Source organism: Phyllobates terribilis, unplaced genomic scaffold (assembly GCF_046119375.1).
Source record: "Phyllobates terribilis strain yellow unplaced genomic scaffold, ASM4611937v1 Scaffold_14__1_contigs__length_39327217, whole genome shotgun sequence".
Taxonomy (NCBI): Eukaryota; Metazoa; Chordata; class Amphibia; order Anura; family Dendrobatidae; genus Phyllobates; species Phyllobates terribilis.
In genome coordinates, this window is record NW_027362774.1 from 14529981 (window position 1) to 14552314 (window position 22334).

Here is a 22334-nt window from a genome sequence, read left to right on the forward strand (position 1 = left end):
TCCAACAATCTTGAAGGAGTTCCCAGAGATGCTTAGCACTTGTTGGCCCTTTTGCCTTCACTCTGCGGTCCAGCTCACCCCAAACCATCTCGATTGAGTTCAGGTCTGGTGACTGTGGAGGCCAGGTCATCTGGCGTAGCCCCCCATCACTCTCTATCTTGGTCAAATAGCCCTTACACAGCCTGGAGGTGTGTTTGGGATCATTGTCCTGTTGAAAAATAAATGATGGTCCAACTAAACGCAAACCAGATGGAATAGCATGCCGCTGCAAGATGCTGTGGTAGCCATGCTGGTTCAGTATGCCTTCAATTTTGAATAAATCCCCAACAGTGTCACCAGCAAAGCACCCCCACACCATCACACGTCCTCCTCCTCCATGCTTCACGGTGGGAACCAGGCATGTATAGTCAATCCCTTCACCTTTTCTGCGTCGCGGTGGTTGGAACCAAAGATCTCAAATTTGGTGTCATCAGACCAAAGCACAGATTTCCACTGGTCTAATGTCCATTCCTTGTGTTCTTTAGCCCAAACAAGTCACTTCTGCTTGTTGCCTGTCCTTAGCAGTGGTTTCCTAGCAGCTATTTTACCATGAAGGCCTGCTGCACAAAATCTCCTCTTAACAGTTGTTGAAGAGATGTGTCTGCTGCTAGAACTCTGTGTGGCATTGACCTAGTCTCTAATCTGAGCTGCTGGAGGCTGGTGACTCGGATAAACTTATTCTCAGAAGCAGAGGTGACTCTTGGTCTTCCTTTCCTGGGGCGGTCCTCATGTGAGCCAGTTTCTTTGTAGTGCTTGATTGTTTTTGCAACTGCACTTGGGGACACTTTCAAAGTTTTCCCAATTTTTCACACTGACTGACCTTCATTTCCTAAAGTAATGATGGCAACTCATTTTTCTTTATCTAACTGCTTTTTTCTTGCCATAATACAAATTCTAACAGTCTATTCAGTAGGACTATCAGCTGTGTATCCACCAGAGTTGTGCACAACACAACTGATGGTCCCAACCCCATTTATAAGGCAAGAAATCCCACTTATTAAACCTAGGGATAGCAAGATTTGTGGACCACTGATGTGACGACTCAGAGAATTATACTCTAGAGGACACAGGCTAAATTTGCAAAAAAAATAAATACATAAAAAAATTTAAAGTTTGATAAAAAGTAAAATTTATTAAAAAGTGGAAAAAAACAAGTGCATGGTTCTGATTCCCGGGTATAGCGTGCCTCGAGATCCTCATGTTGTGCGTTTTCTTCTCTCACGTGTAGAAACTTTTCTGCAAGATTCTACAGCTCGGTCTTGGAGCGGATTTTCTTTGGAAGGAGCTCTGTCCAAAATTTGAATTTTTCCTCCTTCAGTTTTGAAGACGATTTCTGTTTCAAGTTGATCTCTAGGTAGTGCTCGTCAGCGCCGTACTCCGGCCACGTTGTCAGACCGGGACTGTTGGGATTCCTGCAGCACACAACATGACATTATTATTGGGCAGGATAAATAGGTGATGCCAGCACAGCGATCGTGCGGCCATTCTTGTATAGTGCATGGTCTTACCCAGTACGAGCGAAGGTTGCCCAGTATTTCATTGTGATTCTGGCCAGACGTTTCTCTTCCTCGGTCGCAGATCCTGAGAGAGAAAACAACATCAGTGAGTGAGGCCGGGTCCATGAGGGGATAAAGGCTTCATCCACACACTGGCCCCGAAAAGATGATAGTGGGTCCAGCAGGGATACATCTGATAGTGGAGTGAACTTGGTGGATGCTGTGGCTTTGGTCGACCATAGGGCCATACTGGGAAAAAGACAAAAAATGATAGAACACCATACCATTTTTACAGGGGTCCTCTGTCTAGTAAAACTGCTGTGATTCCTTATCTAGTGGAATAAACCGTATGCAGACACCTGTCTGGTTATTGGGGGATTACGGAAACAATCATGTGCACTTCGGGGGCTTTTACCCGTGTATAGACTCTATTTAGGGCAGAAATGCAATGTACTTATTTTCATTGACTCACCAGAGAAGAAGACTCCATCTCTCAGGAAGGCTCCTCCGGACACAAAAAACAGCTCGTCACCATGATCGGCCTTCACAAAGCCTCGTCTCACGTCATCTAGTAAGCTTGGCGGGTGCTGGAACTCATACAAATACACAGGGAGCCCCATATCTATGGAGAAATAAGACCAAGAGTCGTGTGTCCGCTTCATGATATTGTACAGTCTGTGATGTTACTAAAGATAATGCTCATCCACCCGCTGCTGCTGATGTTCCTGAGACTGGGGACAGTCATCTATTCGCCATCTTCAAGGTTGCGAGGCAGTGAGCAAACGGGAGGTATCTGTGGGTGTCCTCAGCCAGCACGGCCGCTGGTACTGCATGTTTAGTACACCCCTACCTGGTATTAAATTATATGGACTCCTTTGGGGTCAATTTATTTATTTTTATTTACATGAATGTATTTGATGGCTTCAAAATGAATGACCTGCAGCTGAGAATTCATCAGCGAGTTCATTCTGAGAGCAGCTCATAAAAAGGAAGATAAAAGTTCTAAATAGAGATGTAAAGTCTAAGGTTTGTTTCAGACACCTAGTGCCGGCAGCGGCGTACCGCCAGTGACGGCAGGCCACGCCACTACTATGGGGCACATGAGCTGGGGGGGCCCGAAGCAGCGGGGGAATGAGGAGGATAGGTGAGTATTGTATTTACCGGTGGGGGGAGGGGGGAGGTTGCAGCGGCGGCGGGGCACACGCAGTAGCCTCTGCTGCAGCTACCACGTGTGCCCACTGCTAAAGAGAAATTAATATTCCCTCTTCTCCACTGAGGGGACCATGCATACCAGGAGTGGAGGGTAAGGGGGACCATGTATACCAGAATAGGAATGAGGGGTACCATGCATACCAGGATAGGAATGCGGGGTACCATGCATAGCAGGATGAGGGATGGGATGCCATGCATACCAGGATGAGGGGTACCATGCATACCAGAGTAGGGATGAGGGGTACCATGCATACCAGTATAGGGATGAGGGGTACCATGCATACCAGGATAAGGGATGGGGTGCCATGCATACCAGGATGAGGGATTGGGTGCCATGCATACCAGGTTTCTGGGATGAGGAGGCCATACACACCAGAATTGGGATGAGGGATGCCATGTATACTAGGATGAGGAATGAGATGCCATGCATACCAGAATGAGGGGTACCATACATACCAGAATAGGGATGAGGGGTACCATGCATACCAGGATAGGAATGCAGGGTTGCATGCATACCAGGATGAGGGATGGGGTGACATGGATACCAGGATTGGGGGATGAGGAGGCCATACATACCAGGATTGGGGGATAAGGGGTGCCATACATACCAGGATGAGGGATGAAGGGTGCCATACATACCAGGATGAGAGATGAAGGGTGCCATACATACCAGAATAGGGAGGAGGGGTGCCATGCATACCAGGATGAGGGGTAGCATACATACCAGGATAGGGATGAGGGGTACCATACATACCAGGATGACGGATGGGGTGCCATGCATACCAGGATTGGGGGATGAGTGGCGCCATGCATACCAGGATGAGGAATTGAGTACCATACATACCAGGATTGGGGGATGAGTGGTGCCATGTATACCAGATTTGGAATGAGGGGTGCCATGCATATCAGGATGAGAGATGGATTGCCATGCATACCAGTATTGGGAAGAGGGGTGCAATGTATACCAGATTTGGAATGAGGGGTGCCATGCATACCAGGATTGGGGATGAGGGGTGCCATGCATACCAGGATTGGGGATGAGGGGTGCCATGCATAACAGGATTGTGGATCAGGGGTGCCATGCATAGCAGGATTAGGGGTGAGGGGTGCCATACATACCAGGATAGGGATGAGGGGTACCATGCATACCAGCATGAGGGGTAGCATACATACCAGGATAGGGATGAGGGGTACCATACATACCAGGATGACGGATGGGGTGCCATGCATACCAGGATTGGGGGATGAGTGGCGCCATGCATACCAGGATGAGGAATTGAGTACCATACATACCAGGATTGGGGGATGAGTGGTGCCATGTATACCAGATTTGGAATGAGGGGTGCCATGCATACCAAGATGAGAGATGGGTTGCCATGCATACCAGTATTGGGATGAGGGGTGCAATGTATACCAGATTTGGAATGAGGGGTGCCATGCATACCAGGATTGGAGATGAGGGGTGCCAATCATAGCCGGATTGGGGGTGAGGGGTGCTATGCATACCAGGATTGGGGATGAGGGGTGCCATGCATACCAGGATTGGGGATGAGGGGTGCCATGCATACCAGGATTGGGGATGAGGGGTGCCATGCATACCAGGATTGAGGATGAGGGGTGCCATGCATACCAGGATTGAGGATGAGGGGTGCTATGCATACCAGGATTGGGGATGAAGGGTGCTATGCATACCAGGATTGGGGATGAGGGTGCCATGTGTCAGGCAAAATGTATTTTTAAAAATGTTGGAAGGACAGCCAGAGATGTCTTCAATCTCCGCCCCCTGTCCATTTAGAAGGGTCCTACATAGAACTCACTCTTGCTTTCCCCAAACCAGGAATTTTTATTACCGCCATAAAACCTCAGCCAAAGAACAAGCATTCTGGTCTAAACTGGAATTCCCTCCAATCCTATTGTGTAATTGTACAAACTTTTAATGTCGAGTTTAATAATGCTCATGACAGTCACAAACACAGGGACCACATTTTTGGGATGTTCACCTTTTTCCAATTATAAAGGTATATCTTGCATAACTGAGAAACCACCGGAAACCCAGGGAATGGGTTCTGAGCTTCGGAACATCATAGAAATATAATATTTGATATCCATCTTCATGAATATTGGTGACGGCAAACATGATGTCTCCATATGGGATGTGGGACCCCCCCATACCAAGATATGAAATATGAAGGATTTTTATGTCTTGTGCAGCTGGGTGGGTTCACAAAACCGAGCCCCCGTGTGAGGTAAACGACATGGGTGTCTCCTAGTGTTTTGGCCCCTTGCCAAAAAAACAGAACGGCCATTTTAGCTCATTTTTACCCAGGGACGTCAGACGCATGCACTCCTCACTGCGTGGAGGAATCACACCTAATTTCCGGGGAGCCGTCCCCCCATAGAATCTGAGACCATCACCTCGTGGCGCAAGTTTTACTATTATTTACCCCTTTTATTTTAATAACTGTTTTATGCATATATGTAAATTGTCTCTTTTATAATATCTTGTATATCTTTTGTAAACACTGCCCACTGCCTTTCCAGAGGATTGCTGTGGACATTGTGGGACCACTGACCATACCCAGCAGCTCTGGAAAACGTTTCATCCTTACTGTGGCAGACTATGCTACCCGGTATCCGGAGGCAGTAGCCCTGTCCTCAATTAGGGCGGATAAGGTGGCGGACGCCCTCTTGGCCATCTTTTCGTGAGCAGGCTTCCCCAGGGAGATGCCTACCAACCAGGGGACCCAGTTCATGTCTCGCTTAATGGAGGCCCTATGTAAGAAAATGCAGGTGCAGCATCTGGTATCGAGCGCGTATCATCCCCAAACCAATGGTTTGTGTGACCGATTCAACGGTACCCTCAAACAGATGCTAAAAATGCTGGTTGAGACCCAGGGACGCGACTGGGAGCTTTACCTCCCACACCTGCTATTTGCTTACAGAGAGGTTCCACAGGCCTCGACGGGGTTCTCCCCCCTTTGAGCTCCTGTATGTCAGGCGTCAAGCTTCAGGCGGCCTGGGAAGGCCCATAAATCATTCACCAACAGCTCAACCCGGTGATCACTCTTGACTACGCGCAGGGTAGGCGGAAGGCTTTTCACATTAATATAATGAAGGCTCATCAAGAACGTGGAGAATGCGTCCTACCGGTCTGCAGCCGGCCTGAGGATGGGGAGGACGACCCCCTCTTGGACATGCTGGCCCAAGCGAAGGCCAGCGGGACGCTAGAGGATGTAGAGATAAGCGCCTTGCTATCCGCAGACCAGAGGTCTCAGATGCGAGCAGTACTGAAACCCTTCCAAGCAGTGTTTACCAACCTGCCTGGCAGGACTGAAGTGGTAGTCCCTGAAATGGACACCAGGAATGATGCCCCACTCCGGCGGACAGCCTATCGAATTTCAGACAAGGTGCAGCATGTCATGCGCCAGGAGGTCGAGGAGATGCTGAAGTTGGGGGTGATTCAGCGGTCCAAGAGCGCGTGAGTCTCACCTGTAGTCCTGGTGCCAAAGAAGGACCGAACCACCCGGTTCTGTGTGGACTACAGGGGGCTCAACGCTATCACAGCCTCTGATGCACAACCAATGCCACGCATTGAGGAGCTCCTGGAGCGGTTAGCCAGCGCGAGCTATCTCTCCATTATGGATCTGAGTCGGGGATATTGGCAGACTCCCTTGAGCCCAGGAGAAGTCAGCCTTTATCACCCCCTTCGGAGTGTATGAATCCACGGTCATGCTTTTTGGCATGAAAAATGCCCCTGCCACTTTCCAGCGAATGGTCAACCACCTGCTCCAGGGACTGGAGAGGTATGCAGTGGCTTACCTGGATGACATTGCCATCTTCAGTCTCACCTGGGAGGATCACCTCGAGCATCTGCAGCAGGTGTTCAGGCGCATTCGCCAGGCGGGCTTGACCATCAAGCCAGGAAAGTGCCAGATGGGCATGAACAAGGTCCACTACCTGGGACACCGGGTAGGTGGGGGTACTCTGAAGCCAGAGTCTGGGAAGGTGGACGCTATTGTGTCCTGGCCCACCCCCAGGACCAAGAAGCAGGTGCAGTCTTTCTTGGGCACCGCAGGGTACTATAGATGCTTTGTACGAGACTATAGTAGCCTTGCGAAGCCCTTGACCGACCTCACCAAGAGGAGCCTACCCCATCCAGTCAAATGGACAGATGAATGCGAGGTGGCCTTTCGGGCTTTGAAGACTGCCCTGAGCAGCTCTCCTGTGCTAAAGGCGGTCAACAGCACACAGACATTCTTCGTACAGACCGACGCCAGTGAGTTTGGCCTCGGTGCTGTACTCAGCCAGGTCGACTCGGGGAAGCAAGAACACCCCGTGTTGTACCTAAGCCAGAAACTGCTGCCGAGGGAAGTGGCCTATTCCACCATATAGAAGGAGTGCCTGGCCATTGTATGGGCCCTCAACCGTTTAAAGCCTTACTTGTACGGGCACCCCTTCACTGTCGTGACTGACCACAACCCCCTGAGTTGGCTGCACACCATGTCCGGTGCCAACGGAAGGCTGTTACGCTGGAGCCTCACCCTTCAGCAGTACGACTTTACCGTTCAACACCGCAAAGGCAGCGAGCATGGCAATGCCGATGGGTTGTCCCGGCGAGGGGAGCCTGCAGAGATACGCCTGGAGGAGTACCAGAAGGTCCTACCTCCATAGCACAGTCTAAAAAGGGGGAGGTGTCAGGCAAAATGTATTTTTGGCCTAGCTTAAAAATGTTCGAAGGACAGCCAGAGATTTCTTCAATCTCCGCCCCCTGTCCATTTAGAAGGGTCCTACATAGAACTCACTCTTGCTTCCCCCAAACCATGAATTTTTATTACCGCCATAAAACCTCAGCCAAAGAACAAGCATTCTGGTCTAAACTGGAATTCCCTCCAATCCTATTGTGTAATTGTACAAACTTTTAATGTCGAGTTTAATAATGCACATGACTGTCACAAACACAGGGACCACATTTTTGGGATGCTCACCTTTTTCCAATTATAAAGGTATATCTTGCATAAATGCGAAACCACCGGAAACCCAGGGAATGGGTTCTGAGCTTCGGAACGTCATAGAAATATCATATTTGATATCCATCTTCATGAATATTTGTGACGGCAAACATGATGTCTCCATCTGGGATGTGGGACCCCCCCATACCAAGATATGAAATTTTGAAGGATTTTTATGTCTTGTGCAGCTGGGTGGGTTCAGAAAACTGAGCCCCCGTGTGAGGTAAACAACATGGGTGTCTCCTAGTGTTTTGGCCCCTTACTAAAAACCAGAATGGCCTTTTTTGCTCATTCTTACCCAGGGACGTCAGACGCATGCACCCCTCGCTGCGTGGAGGAATCACATCTAACTTCCGGGGAGCCGCCCCCCCCCCACAGAATCTGAGACCATCACCTCGTGGCGCAGGTTCTGCTATTATTTACCCTTTTTATTTTAATAACTGTTTTATGCATATATGTAAATTGTCTCTTTTATAATATCTTGTATATCTTTTGTAAACACTGCCCACTTTCGGGAGTAAATCTAGTGGAAGGGTTGCATAGTAAAATATCAATATTTGCAGATGATACTAAACTTTGTAAAATAGTTAATACAGATGAGGATAGGGCACAGCTACAGGAGGATTTAGATAAATTGGGGAGTTGGGCCAAAAAATGGCAAATGGGGTTCAATGCCGATAAATGTAAGGTCATGCACATGGGAAAGAAAAACAGCAGTCACCCATACATATTAAATGGGAAACCGTTGGGGAAATCTGACATGGAGAAGGACCTGGGAGTCTTGGTTAATAGCAAATTAAATTGGAGTGCCCAGTGTCAGGCAGCAGCTGCGAAGGCAAATAGAGTCATGGCATGCATCAGAAGAGGAATAGGGGCATATGATGAGAACATTGTTCTTCTTCTGTATAAAGCGCTGGTAAGGCCGCACTTAGAATATTGTGCACAGTTCTGGGCTCCGGTGCTCAGGAAAGATATATTGGAGCTAGAGAGGGTACAAAGGAAGGCGACTAAGGTAATAAAGGGAATGGAAGGACTAGAATACCCAGAGAGGTTGTCAAAATTAGGCCTATTTACGTTGGAAAAGAGAAGGCTTAGGGGAGACCTCATAAACATGTATAAATACATCAGGGGGCAGTACAGAGATCTCTCCCATGACCTGTTTATACCAAGGATGGTGACAAAGACGAGGGGGCACACTATGCTTCTGAAGGAAAGGAGGTTCCTGCACCAGCATAGAAGGGGATTCTTTACGGTCAGAGCCGTGAGACTCTGGAACTCTCTGGGAGAGGAAGTGGTGATGTCCAACTCACTTAATGAGTTCAAGAGAGGCCTGGACGCCTTTCTTGAGAACAATAAAATTACATTTTATGCTTAGTGATAGTTAATTAATCCAGCGATTTAATCTGCCTGCAGATTGGTGTCGGGAAGTGAATTTTTCCTCAATGATGTAAATTGGCCTATACCGCATGTTTTTTTTTTTGCCTTCCCCTGGATCAACGCTGCGGAATAGCTGCAGTGCACAAGAAATAGGCTGAACTGGATGGACGCTTGTCTTTTTTCGGCCTTATAAACTATGTAACTATGTAAATCATTATTATTTACCAGCTTCGTTCTTCTTGTGCTATGTCGAGCAAACACGTCCCTCACCTGCTAATTCACGGATCGGTGGTGGCAGTATACCAGTATTTATGTGATATTATGGTTTGAGGATGGCTGGACGGAGGTATATATACGTTCCTGGAAGGAACTTGTGGTATATATACGTCCTGTCACATCACGTGCCACAATAGTCAACATAAATTAGAGCAGCTGCGCCCTGTTGCTTATCCTCGGTCAATACCGTGTTTGACCAGCAGGATAAGCGGGCACCAGTGGGCTGCAAGGTCTGACCAAGTGTTTTTCGTGACACCATGCATACCAGGATTGGGGATGAGGTGCCATGCATACCAGGATAGGGATGAGGGGTACCATGTATACCAGGATAGGGATGAGGGGTACCATGTATACCAGGATAGGGATGAGGGGTACCATGTATACCAGGATAGGGATGGGGTTCCATGCATACCAGGATTGGGGGATGAGTGGTGTCATGCATACCAGGAAGAGGGATTGGGTACCATACATACCAGGAATGGGGGATGAGGGGTGCCATGTATACCAGATTTGGAATGAGGGGTGCCATGCATACCAGGATGAGATATGGGGTGCCATGCATTCCAGGATTGTGATGAGGGGTGCAATGTATACCAGATTTGGAATGAGGGGTGCCATGCATACCAGGATTGGGGATGAGGGGTGCCATGCATACCAGGATTGGGGATGAGGGGTGCCATGCATACCAGGATTGGGGATGAGGGGTGCCATGCATACCAGGATTGGGGATGAGGGGTGCCATGCATACCAGGATTGGGGATGAGGGGTGCCATGCATACCAGGATTGGGGATGAGGGGTGCCATGCATACCAGGATTGGGGATGAGGGGTGCCATGCATACAAGGATTGGGGGTGAAGGGTGCCATGCATACCAGGATGGGGATGAGGAGTGCCATGCATACCAGGATAGGATGGTGGGGACAGGATGGGGGCAGCAGAAATACCAGGAGGGGGACAGCACATACCAGCATGGGAGACCATATACCAATAAAAATGCTTGCCACCCAGGCGCAGAACGGGTTCAATAGCTAGTACTGTATATAGGCCCATTATACTGTATGGAGGGCTGTGTGGGAGTCACAGTTGGGGGATCATACTGTGTTTGGGTCGCCATACTTTGCCTTGGGAGTTGAAGTGGGGTACAATAGGGTCATTATACTGTGCATGTGGAGGCTAATGTGGAGGAATGCACCATGGGGGTATCATACTGTGTTTGGGGGGCACTTTTATTGGCATCATACTTTATGGGGGCAATGAAACAGGAATCTAGGACTTCAGCAGGAGGAAAATTGCTATGTAAAGGCTGGAAAGTTGTGAGATCTGCAAGTTTGGTCGGGTACCAGAACCCGAACTACCATGAGTGCGCTCATCCCTAGTTATAAACTCTCTCATCAGAAGGAGCTCACATATGGATTAAGGGAAAAAACCCTTAGTAGTAGTAATTTAATTTTGCTGCTTTACTGATGACTCCTTTGGCTGAAGTTACACAGCATAATCAAACAGGAGGTGGCGGCGCTGAACAGGAATAGAGCTGGAGTGACAGAGGCTTCAGATCTACAAATAGCTTTTCATCCTCACTTGGAGGAACAATGTGTATTGCTGTAATTGCCTTAGAGAGTTAGATGCGCATGTAGTGTCGGCGTCCCTGCCTCCTGCTAGGCAGGGACGCCGTTCCCCTCACCTCTCCGCTCCGTGCCCCGCGTCTTCCTCCCTCTCTGCTGGCAGCGCGTGCTGCTTCCCGGCCCCTGTGCTTAAGGCGCGCGCGCGCTCCCCCTCTCTTAAAGGGGCCGCGCGCGCCGTCCTAAGGAGTCCCCGGCCAATGGCCGGAGGACCTCACCATATATAAGGCACCTCCTCCAAAATGGAGGTGCCCGAGCAATGTTGTTGCAAAGCCTTTCAACTCTGCTTCAGCCCTCAGGTCCCGTTACCAGTCACCTGCCAGTCACCTGCCAGATTCCTGCTTGATACCTGCCTGATACCTGCCTGATATCTGCTTACCTTCTTGCTATCCTGTGGTCCGACAGTCTGCCTACCAGCACCTGCCAGTCTGTCTATGGATCAGTCCGCCTGCGGACCAGGAAGTACCTGCCAGATACCTGCCTGCCTGTCCAGAGACTCTTACTCGCTCACCTGGGAGTGCTCACCTGTTACCTGCCTGCTAGCCTACCTGGAGGCTCTGCCGTCACTTGCCGTGACCACCTGCCTATCCAGAGACTCTTACTCGCTCACCTGGGAGCGTTCACCTGCTACCTACCTGCTAGCCTACCTGGAGGCTTAGCAGTCACTTGCTGTGACCACCTGCCTGTCCAGAGACTCTTGCCCGCTCACCTGGGAGCGTTCACCTGCTACCTACCTGCTAGCCTACCTGGAGGCTCTGCCGTCACTTGCCGTGACCACCTGCCTGTCCAGAGACTCTTACTCGCTCACCTGGGAGCGTTCACCTGCTACCTGTCTGCTAGCCTACCTGGAGGCTCTGCTGTCACTTGCTGTGACCACCTGCCTGTCCAGAGACTCTTGCCCGCTCACCTGGGAGCGCTCACCTGCTACCTGCCTGCTAACCTATCTAGAGACTCTTTCCCTGCTGTCACATGACGTGACCATCCGCCTGTCAAGAGACTGTCCCCGTCACTTGCCGTGACTTCCTGTCCTTCTACCCAGAGACTGTCCCTGTCACTTGCCGTGACTACCTGCCCGCCTTCCCTGGGAGCCACCCGCTTCCTTACAAGGACTGCCCCTTTGTATAGTTGCTCAGAGGTTCCACCTCCCAGACCCGTTACAGCGCATATAACTAGTCTGGTGGAAGGAATCCTGCTGACAGATTCCCTTTAACAACATTAGCAATCTATTAAAACTACAAGTCCCAGCATGTCCTAACAGCAAACAAGCTACGATGTGACCGGCTTGTACCTCGATGACATTTTGCAACTTTTAGAGTCGGTATAAGGAACATGAGATCGCCGCACAAATCCTGGAAGAGGTTGCGAATCTCCAATGGATCACTGGCGTTACCAATATACTCGTCCACGATGTGAGGAACGGCTTCTGGGTTCAGTCTCTAAAAAATTGACAGTAAATATACAAAAAAGAGAAAGAATTTTTCATAGAAAACTACCAAAATTGTATAATAAGATCATAAATGCAACGTGTCCAACTTATCTCACCAGCAGAGGAAGATTTTGGAGCATCATCATCGCAGACTCCCGCGTCATTCCGGCTGTTATGTCTGGTAAGTGTAATAGCTAAATACAAAGATATATTGTGTATCATAACAGAGAGATCACTTTCAAAACGCCACCAAACTGATGAACTTTCATGAATGTTCCTGTTTTATTACTCCGCACAGTATTTCATTCACTGGAGCAGAGGTTTGTGCTCCGGAGCTTTCACTCCTACTGTTACTTAAGGCAGGAAGCTGCAGCCATTGTCAGCCGAAATGACCGGCATGGAAAGCGGTCACCCACCGGCGTACCACCATAATACACAGACTGTCTCATACTTCACAACTCTCCTGTAAATCCTAACAAATTGTGCACAGTGTCGTGAATTGAAGGCACCCGAACAAGCATCCAGGGATTGTAGAAGCTTATCCTGTAAAGGACATTTTTGGCGACATGCTCCACAATCAACAGCCACCCGGACAGGCACTCCCCATAGAGGGCAGGTATATTCTCACCCGCATATGCCCAGTGGTCCTTATAGGACCCTCTGGATCAGGAATGGAACCACAATCATCCATGACCACCTTCAGCAGGAAGTTGGTTTTGCTAGATTTTTTTCCTTAGTCTCCCAGTGTTCTGCATGATCTCATCTGTAGCCGCCTCTGTAAGGGGCGCCGTTATTAATGACCTACCACCTACCGATAGAGACATCCAGCCGAACTCCTGATTGTTCGTTCCCAGCAGGAGCGGGACCCTGTTACTTTCCTTGTTAGCCAACATCGTCATTGCTGGTTTCGGTAGAAAAACGCCGTCCACACTGGCAGGAAGAAACAGCATGCCCTGCGGAGTTAGAATATTGTGATGGGTCAGTGGGTATGTGCACCCTTATATGCGACAGATAAATACTGGTAATATGAAATACTGGTTCATTATGACTGTTTTTAAACTGTTTCCCTCTGAGGAAGAACAAGTGGCATTGAAGACACTGGAAGAACTGGCTGTTGAGCATGAGATCCCCGAAAGTGGTAAGATTTCTCCCTCTATTCGACAGGGCTCCAAGAGATGCCCCCACTCTCTCTTCTTGTACTAATGTAGATGTATTTGTACAAATTGTAGCCAGTGAGTTTCATAAAATTCCTAGACACATCTATAGGGACAATCTTACAAGAGAGGAGAGAGATAGGTTAAGGGTCTTGAAAAATCTTCCCGACGTTGTGTTGAAACCGGCAGACAAGGGGGGAAATGTGGTCATTTGGCCAAAGGTAATGTATGAAAGAGAGGCTTTTCGCCAGTTAAATAATAAAATACAGTGCTGGCCAAAAGTATAGGCACCCCTGCAATTCTGTCAGATAATACTCAGTTTCTTCCTGAAAATGATTGCAATCACAAATTCTTTGGTATTATTATCTTCATTTAATTTGTCTTCAATGAAAAAAAACACAAAAAGAATTGTCCTAAAGCCAAATTGGATATAATTCCACACCAAACCTAAAAAAGGGGATGGACAAAAGTATTGGCACCCTTTGAAAAATCATGTGATGCTTCTGTAATTGGTGTAATTAACAGCACCTGTAACTTACCTGTGGCACCTAACAGGTGTTGGCAATAACTAAATCACACTTGCAGCCAGTTAACATGGATTAAAGTTGACTCAACCTCTGTCCTGTGTCCTTGTGTGTACCACATTGAGCATGGAGAAAAGAAAGAAGATCAAAGAACTGTCTGAGGACTTGAGAAACCAAATTGTGAGGAAGCATGAGCAATCTCAAGGCTACAAGTCCATCTCCAAAGACCTGAATGTTCCTGTGTCTTCCGTGCGCAGTGTCATCAAGAAGTTTAAAGCCCATGGCACTGTGGCTAACCTCCCTAGATGTGGACGGAAAAGAAAAATTGACGAGAGACTTCAACGCAAGATTGTGCGGATGGTGGATAAAGAACCTCGACTAACATCCAAACAAGTTCAAGCTGCCCTGCAGTCCGAGGGTACAACAGTGTCAACCCGTACTATCCGTCGGCGTCTGAATGAAAAGGGACTGTATGGTAGGATACCCAGGAAGACCCCACTTCTTACCCCGAGACATAAAAAAGCCAGGCTGGAGTTTGCCAAAACTTACCTGAGAAAGCCTAAAACGTTTTGGAAGAATGTTCTCTGGGCAGATGAGACAAAAGTAGAGCTTTTTGGGAAAAAGCATCAACATAGAGTGTACAGGAAAAAAAAGAGGCATTCAAAGAAAAGAACATGGTCCCTACAGTCAAACATGGCGGAGGTTCCCTGATGTTTTGGGGTTGCTTTGCTGCCTCTGGCACTGGACTGCTTGACCGTGTGCATGGCATTATGAAGTCTGAAGACTACCAACAAATTTTGCAGCATAATGTAGGGCCCAGTGTGAGAAAGCTGGGTCTTCCTCGGAGGTCATGGGTCTTCCAGCAGGACAATGACCCAAAACACACTTCCAAAAGCACTATAAAATGGTTTTAGAGAAAGCACTGGAGACTTCTAAGGTGGCCAGCAATGAGTCCAGACCTGAATCCCATAGAACACCTGTGAAGAGATCTCAAAATGGCAGTTTGGAGAAGGCACCCTTCAAATATCAGGGACCTGGAGCAGTTTGCCAAACAAGAATGGTCTACAATTCCAGCAGAGCATTGTAAGAAACTCATTGATGGTTACCGGAAGCGGTTGTTCGCAGTTATTTTGGCTAAAGGTTGTGCAACCAAGTATTAGGCTGAGGGTGCCAATACTTTTGTCCGGCCCTTTTTTGGAGTTTTGTGTGAAATGATCAATGATTTGATTTTTGCTTCATTCTCTTTTGTGTTTTTTCCTTGCAAGTAAATTAAATGAAGAGAATAATACCAAAGAATTTGTGATTGCAATCATTTTCAGGAAGAAACTGAGTATTATCTGACAGAATTGCAGGGGTGCCAATACTTTTGGCCAGCACTGTATATTACAAAAAAACTCACATTTAACCCCTTGTCCGCCTATAGGGAAGAATTATGTATGCTATTACATCGTGCTACAAGTAATGGAGTCATTGACACTGAATTGGCTACTGCTCTGGTAGTAGTGGAACCAACCATTCTTACTATGTATCTACTCCCAAAGCTACATAAGAACCTAAGTAAACCTCCTGGCCGTCCTATTATATCGGGGAGGGGGAGTTTGTTGCAGCCCGTCAGTAGATGGATTGATTCGAAGCTCCAGCCCCTAGTTGAATGTCTACCATCTTATCTGAGGGACACAGGTGACTTGTTGAGGAGGGTCGATGGACTCTATTTGGAACCGCATATGATGTTGGTTACAGCGGACGTTGAGTCCCTGTATACCAACATCAAGCATACTGATTGACTTGGGGCCACTAAGTATTTCCTTGGAAGTTCCAATTTATCCATCGAAATGCAGTTGTTGTTTTTGGAATTGTTGGAGTTTACACTGACACATAATTTCTTCTTGTTTAAGGGTTCTTTTTTCCTGCAGCTCCAGGGAACAGCTATAGGGGCGGCCTTTGCACCGTCCTACGCCAATCTGTTCCTGGGGCTGTGGGAAAGGGACCTTTCTCTGCCTGATTGGCAGTCATCGATGTGCCGCGTCCTTTCATGGACTCGGTACATCGACGACATTTTGATAATCTGGCAGGGGACACGACCTCAGTTAGAGGCATTTATGAACAATTTAAACTATAACGGCATTAATGATCATATTACATACCAGTGTGACTCCAACAAGGCCGAATTCCTTGACATTACCATATCCAGGGACAATGACAATGCTATTCAAACATATATTTTTCGGAAACCCCCCTCAACAAACACATTATTACATGCTACCTCTTCCCATCCTAGACATATGGTCCGATCAATGCCAGTGGGGCAATTTTTGCGCCTCCGGCGACTCTGTTCCGCTGATCACGAATTTGAAACACAGGCTCATGACCTCAAGGAGTGTTTTTATGAACGGGGCTATAGTTGTAGGATGCTTAAGAGGGCATTTCATAGAGCTAAGTACACGTCAAGATACAACCTTCTATATGATAAAAAGGAGAGTACCAATAATGAAATTGTGAGATTCATTACCCAATTCCACACACAAGTTCCGTCGATGAGGAGAGCATTGACAAAGGCATGGCCGGTTCTTAAGGCCGACCCTATTATTTCAAGATACATTCCGTCGGGCTAAAAATTTGCGCGATCATTATGTGCGTAGTCACTACAAGGTGACACCGAAGTCCACATTTCTTGAGGCAGCGACGGTTCGGCATGGATGCAGTCCATGTGGGCGCTGTGTAGCCTGCCCCAACATTGACCGCTGCAATAATTTCTCTAATGAAGATGGTTCTGTCACATATAACATCAAGCAACATATATCTTGCTATACGTTTAATGTCATCTATTATGCGACAATTAAAAGTCAGAGTTCAGGAGCATGTGTTGGGGATCGTGGCCTCAGTGGACGCATCCACGTTGAAAACCATACCATCAGAGTAACCCACGTCTACTTAGGGTTTGTGGTATTGATAGCATTGAAATGGGGATACGTGGGGGTCCGATCTCTCAACGGTTAGCTCAATTAGAGTCTCGGTTGATATGGACCTTAAATACCTTACATCCCACCGGACTCAACGAAAATATTAGTTTCGCCTCATTTTTGTAGTCTGTCGTCCTCTGTGTAACCAGCTATCTAATTTATGGGTACTTTTTAGTTTTGTTTATTTAATTTTTGTTTTAATTCATAGGTTTTAATTTATCTATTATCTGATACCTACCTGCTATCGATAAATGGGGTGATACATGTCTGCCCAATGATATAAGAGGAAGGCTTCACGATCTACATTATATTATGAACATCCCAGCAGAAAAATGAACATAAGAATATGGGTTCTTTCGGTTATCGCCGTTTCATGTGTAAGCAGCGCCATTAAATCTACTCGTCCTGATAATATTATATATAGTGGAAGAAATATTTGTCACCTATCTGCTACACCGGTGGTATCTCTTTACCTATGTATGAACCAGGTTATCATTGTTATTTTAGTGTTATTAATGTAAAAATTGATTCGAATATATGATAAATCTACTGTAGTAATAATAATATCGATGTTACTACAGAGATGTAGCCTGGGGATATGTATGGCATATTGGTCACACAATGCTGTATACGGTATTGTATTGTTCATCACACTGTTTTGTATGAAAATCTATTTCATGATAATTGGCTGAATCTAACTCTTTCTAAGTTATCTCTTAAAAGACATAAAATTTATATATCATGGTTTGATCATGTCAGATAGAGAGTTCCCTATTATTTTCTTTATATGTGATGTATAATGAATCAATATCTCTATATATGATGTCTGCACGCAGTGGGGTTATGGTCCTAGTATGCACACCGGCTCTCGGCGCCCATAGCGTCTTATCGACGTGGACGCCACTGCTGTAGTGTATCCTGGTAACGATGACACCCTCTCCGTCAAATATGGGCACATTGAGCTGGCCATGTGGGACTTTCGCCCTAAGTTGATGACGTGTCTGATGTAATTTCCGCCCCACTTGACGACTCGATCTATATCACTTCCGCTTTGTTTGGTGACACGCTTGGGGTTATCCCCGTCCCACTCAGTCACGTGGATTTGTATGCCCGACGGCAGTGGGTAGCGTCGCTGTGCATCTGGGCCCCTATATATAGCAGGTGGGTGACAGGTATCATTACCCCTTGAGAAAGGCAAAAGCGCCGAAACGCGTGGTGGTCTGGTATATAACGCTCTGGGAGGTATGTAATAGGTCCACTTGATGGATGTTGATATGAGTTGTACTCAGATTTGTTTTTTCGGTACCTACCCCCAATACTTATGTAGAGCATAAAAACTGAAATACTTATGCCACCACTCCTGATGGCTGTTGAGATTGTTTTTATGATATGTATCCTAATTTTTGTATTCTGTCCTGTTTATATGATTTATGTGCAATAAATAGTGTTGAGCGAGCATGCTCGACACTGCTCGCTACTCGCCCGAGCATCTCACTACTCGGGATGTTCGGCGAGCACCGAGCATTTCCGGGTTACTCGGGCGGGAGCTCGGGTCTCCGCCCTGCACGTTTGGCGCTCTTTACAGAGCCAATGAACATGCAGGGATTGCCAGCCAGTCACTGTAATGCCGCAGCCATGTTGTTTGTGGGCATTACAGTGATTGGCTGGCCGCACAGCGTCACCTCGAGTATTTAAAACCGGGCGCCGCCATCTTGGACACAGTCGCCCGGGATCAGACAGTGTAGGGTCAGTGCTGCTGAGTTAGGAAGAGATATATAGTGCGAAATAGGTAGTGTAGGGTCTCTAAAGGCTGCCAAATCAAACAAACAGTCCTTCTCCGGACTAATATCCATCCCAGATATCAGGCAGGCAGGCAGGCTGTATAGGAGACGCAGTGGTTATACCAGCAAACGCTGCATTGCAGTCCTGTGTGCTCCTGCTGGCCAAATTGCTAGACTTATCCCCCGGTCTCAGGGGCCAGGAAAAATCCTTTTTTTTTTCATCTAAATCCTGTATTTTTTTTTTCCTCAGTCATACTGTACAAATACGCGTCTTATTAACCTTTTGGTATTCCCCCTCCCCCCCCCAAAAAAAATTGAGTGTGTCTGTGACTGTTCAGACACCAATATATCTGTTTAAAAGAGTCTGGTGTAGGCCAGATAACTAGAACTGTGGTTTTGCAGTTCCATGGTTAAAATCTCAGTATTATGCAGCTTTTGGCCTTTTTTCCGTAAAAAAAACCAGTAATAGTGTCTCGATGACTGTTCAGACACAAATGTATCTGTTTAAAAGATTCTGGTGTAGGCCACATAACTAGAACTGTGGTTTTGCAGTTCCACGGTTCAAATCTCTGTATTATCCTGCTTTTGGCCTTTTTTCCATGTTTGTGCCCCTCGCCTGCACTGCTTGAAGTGGTGGAAGAGGAGATCCCATGTAGCGATGCCCAAATATTTGAACAGCCACGGCCAGAGGAAGTCGACGCTGGTGTGGCACCCCAGGGGTCTGGTTACCACAGTAATAGAAATATTACATCTGAAAGCAAGTGGGAGGTTCCCTGGTCAGGAGCCCTTGAACATGCAACACCTCCTGTCCCAGACCAGATAGGGGAGGAACCTGTCCTATATAAACTGGATCTGGGGCGGGGTTAGAGCAGTTAGAGAGTCAGAGAGAAAGAGCGAGACAGGGAAAGCAACAGCTAGGAGCTCTGTAGGAGCAGGAGCTGAAGACCAGGGACTTGAGCTAAGCAGAGTTCATCCAGGCAGAAGACACCGAGAACCGGACACAGGGGTACGAGGCTGTGGGGACTTATATTCACCCAACAGCAGAAACCCGCCGGCAGGGGATTTCAGGTCTTCTGGCCATAGAAGCCCGGAGGCTCAGTCACGAGGAAGGGACCAGCACCGCCATTGAGGAGCGGAGGCTATCAGAAGGCCCCAAGTCACCAGCCATACGGGTGAGCACCACACGTTATACTCAAGGACGTGGGCTACTTTCACTCACTTACAGCAAGGTAGCCAGGAAGAGTGCAGATAGACGGGGAGGCCTACAACTCCACCTGGCCAGGGGAATTCCTGTTTGTTCACAGACTGACCAGGCCCCTTGTGCTAGCCAGTACTCCTGAGAGGGTCTGCCTTATTGTCACCAGTAAAGACCCTGAACTGCACTGCAAAGACTCTGAGTCGTTCCTGCTGCGCCCGTGCACCATCACTCCCATCATCTACATTCCCTGCCCTGAGGCTATACTCTTCCCGTGGGGAGTTATCCCATCCTTTGCTGCACACACCACACCAGCCTCAGCGGTCTGCCTCGCAGCGGCGGTACACCCTGACCGCAATCCACGGGTGGCGTAGTCGGACATTAAACCATAAAACCCCTATAAAAGACCGCCACCGTTTGACCACCCTGAGCCACGGGACCGGGTCACCGCCACGGAGACTACAACCCCCAGAGACCCGGCTCCGGGTAATCCACACACGCGCGAACACCGGCCCAGGGGAGCGTCACTGGCAATTTGTCCCAAGAGGTGGACGATGACGAGACACAATTGCCACAAAATGAGGAGGAGGATCGTGGTGCGCAAGTGGAAGAGGAGGAGGTGGTGGATGATCTAGTAACTGACCTAACATGGCCAGCAGCACACAGGGGGAGGGAGGCAGAGTACCCCAACAGGCAGGAAGAAGCAGTGTGGTGGCCGCACACAGAAGGCGGGCAACAGTTCCCCGTAACACAAACATGAGGGACGTTGCCAGTACAACCGGTAGGTCTTCCAGAGTCTGGAATTTTTTTAAGACTCTGCTGATAACCCCAAAAAGGCCATTTGTACCACCTGCCATGCCAGCATCAGCAGGGGTGACAAAACTACCAGCCTGACCACCACCAGCATGATCAGGCACATGTCAGCAAAGCACTCGACTCTGTGGGGTGAACCCCAGGGTCCGCGACCAGTGTCGGCGGGTGTCACCACTGCTTCGTCAGCTGTTGTGCGTGTAAGAGAACCCCCTGTTGTGGTGCAAGGCAATCCCCTGTCCATACTGCATGCAAAGATGCCCCCTCCTCTCAGTCTTCACTTGTTATGGCAGTTTCTCAAGAAACAGCATCAACGTCCACGTCCATGTTCCACCGCAGCGTTCAATTGTTCATATCCCAGACCTTTGAACTAAAGCGCAAATTCGCAGCCAACGCCCCACATTCGCACATTTCACGACTGCTTGCGTTGGAAATGCTGCCTTTTAGGCTGGTGGAGATGGTGGCCATCCCTCGGTACTCTGTCCCCAGCCGACACTATTTTGCCCAGTGTGCCATCCCCGCACTATACAAGCACGTGTGCCAAAACATCTGCCGTGCCCTCAACAACACAGTTACTGGGAGAGTCCACCTGACAACGGACAGGTGGACAAGTGCTTGTGGCCAGGTACGGTACATCTCCCTGACGGCACACTGGGTAAACATAGCGGAAGCCGGGACCCAGTCGGACCTTGGGACGGAACACATCCTCCCCACACCGAGGATTGCGGGCCCTAGGTCAGTCAGAGTTGCCCCCACAGTGTACAGTTCCTGCGCATAATCCTCCTCCTCATGTTCAGCCTCCATCTCAGATATCACCACATCAGTTACAAGCTGGAAGCACTGCAGTACTGCCTCAGCCAAGCGGCAACAGGCTGTGCTGAAACTCATAAGCTTAGGTGATGAACCTAACACTGCTAGTGAGTTGTGGACAGCTGTGAAAGAGCAGGCAGATCTGTGGCTGAGACCGCTGAACCTACATCCAGGCATGGTCGTGTGTGACAATGGCCGTAACCTGGTGGCGGCTCTGAGGCGAGGCGAGATCACACACGTACCATGCCTTGCTCATGTGCTTAACCTCGTGGTTCAGCGGTTTCTTAAATCTTACCCCGAGTTGCCAGATCTGCTCGTCAAAGTACGACACCTGTCAGCTCATTTTCGGAAGTTGGCTACAGCTCCCGCCGCCCTTGCTGTGTTGCAGCAGCGTTTGCAGCTTCCGGCACACCGACTGGTGTGTGATGTCCCCACACGTTGGAACTCTACCCTCCACATTTTGCAAAGGATTTGTGAGCAGAAGAGAGCAGTTGTGGAGTACCAGCTGCAACAAGGCCGTCGATATTCAGGTCAAACTCCACACATAAGACCTCATGAGTGGACCTGGATGTCTGACATATGTACCATCCTGACAAACTTTGAGGAGTCCACCAAGATGGTGAGTGGCGATGACGCCATCATTAGC

At 48.3% G+C, this 22334-nt stretch overlaps 1 pseudogene; it reads right to left on the reverse strand.

The window, feature by feature from the left end:
- Positions 1 to 1144: 1144 nt before the first annotated feature.
- LOC141175766 (fatty acyl-CoA hydrolase precursor, medium chain-like) overlaps positions 1145 to 22334 on the reverse strand; it is a 70060-nt pseudogene continuing 48870 nt past the window's right edge.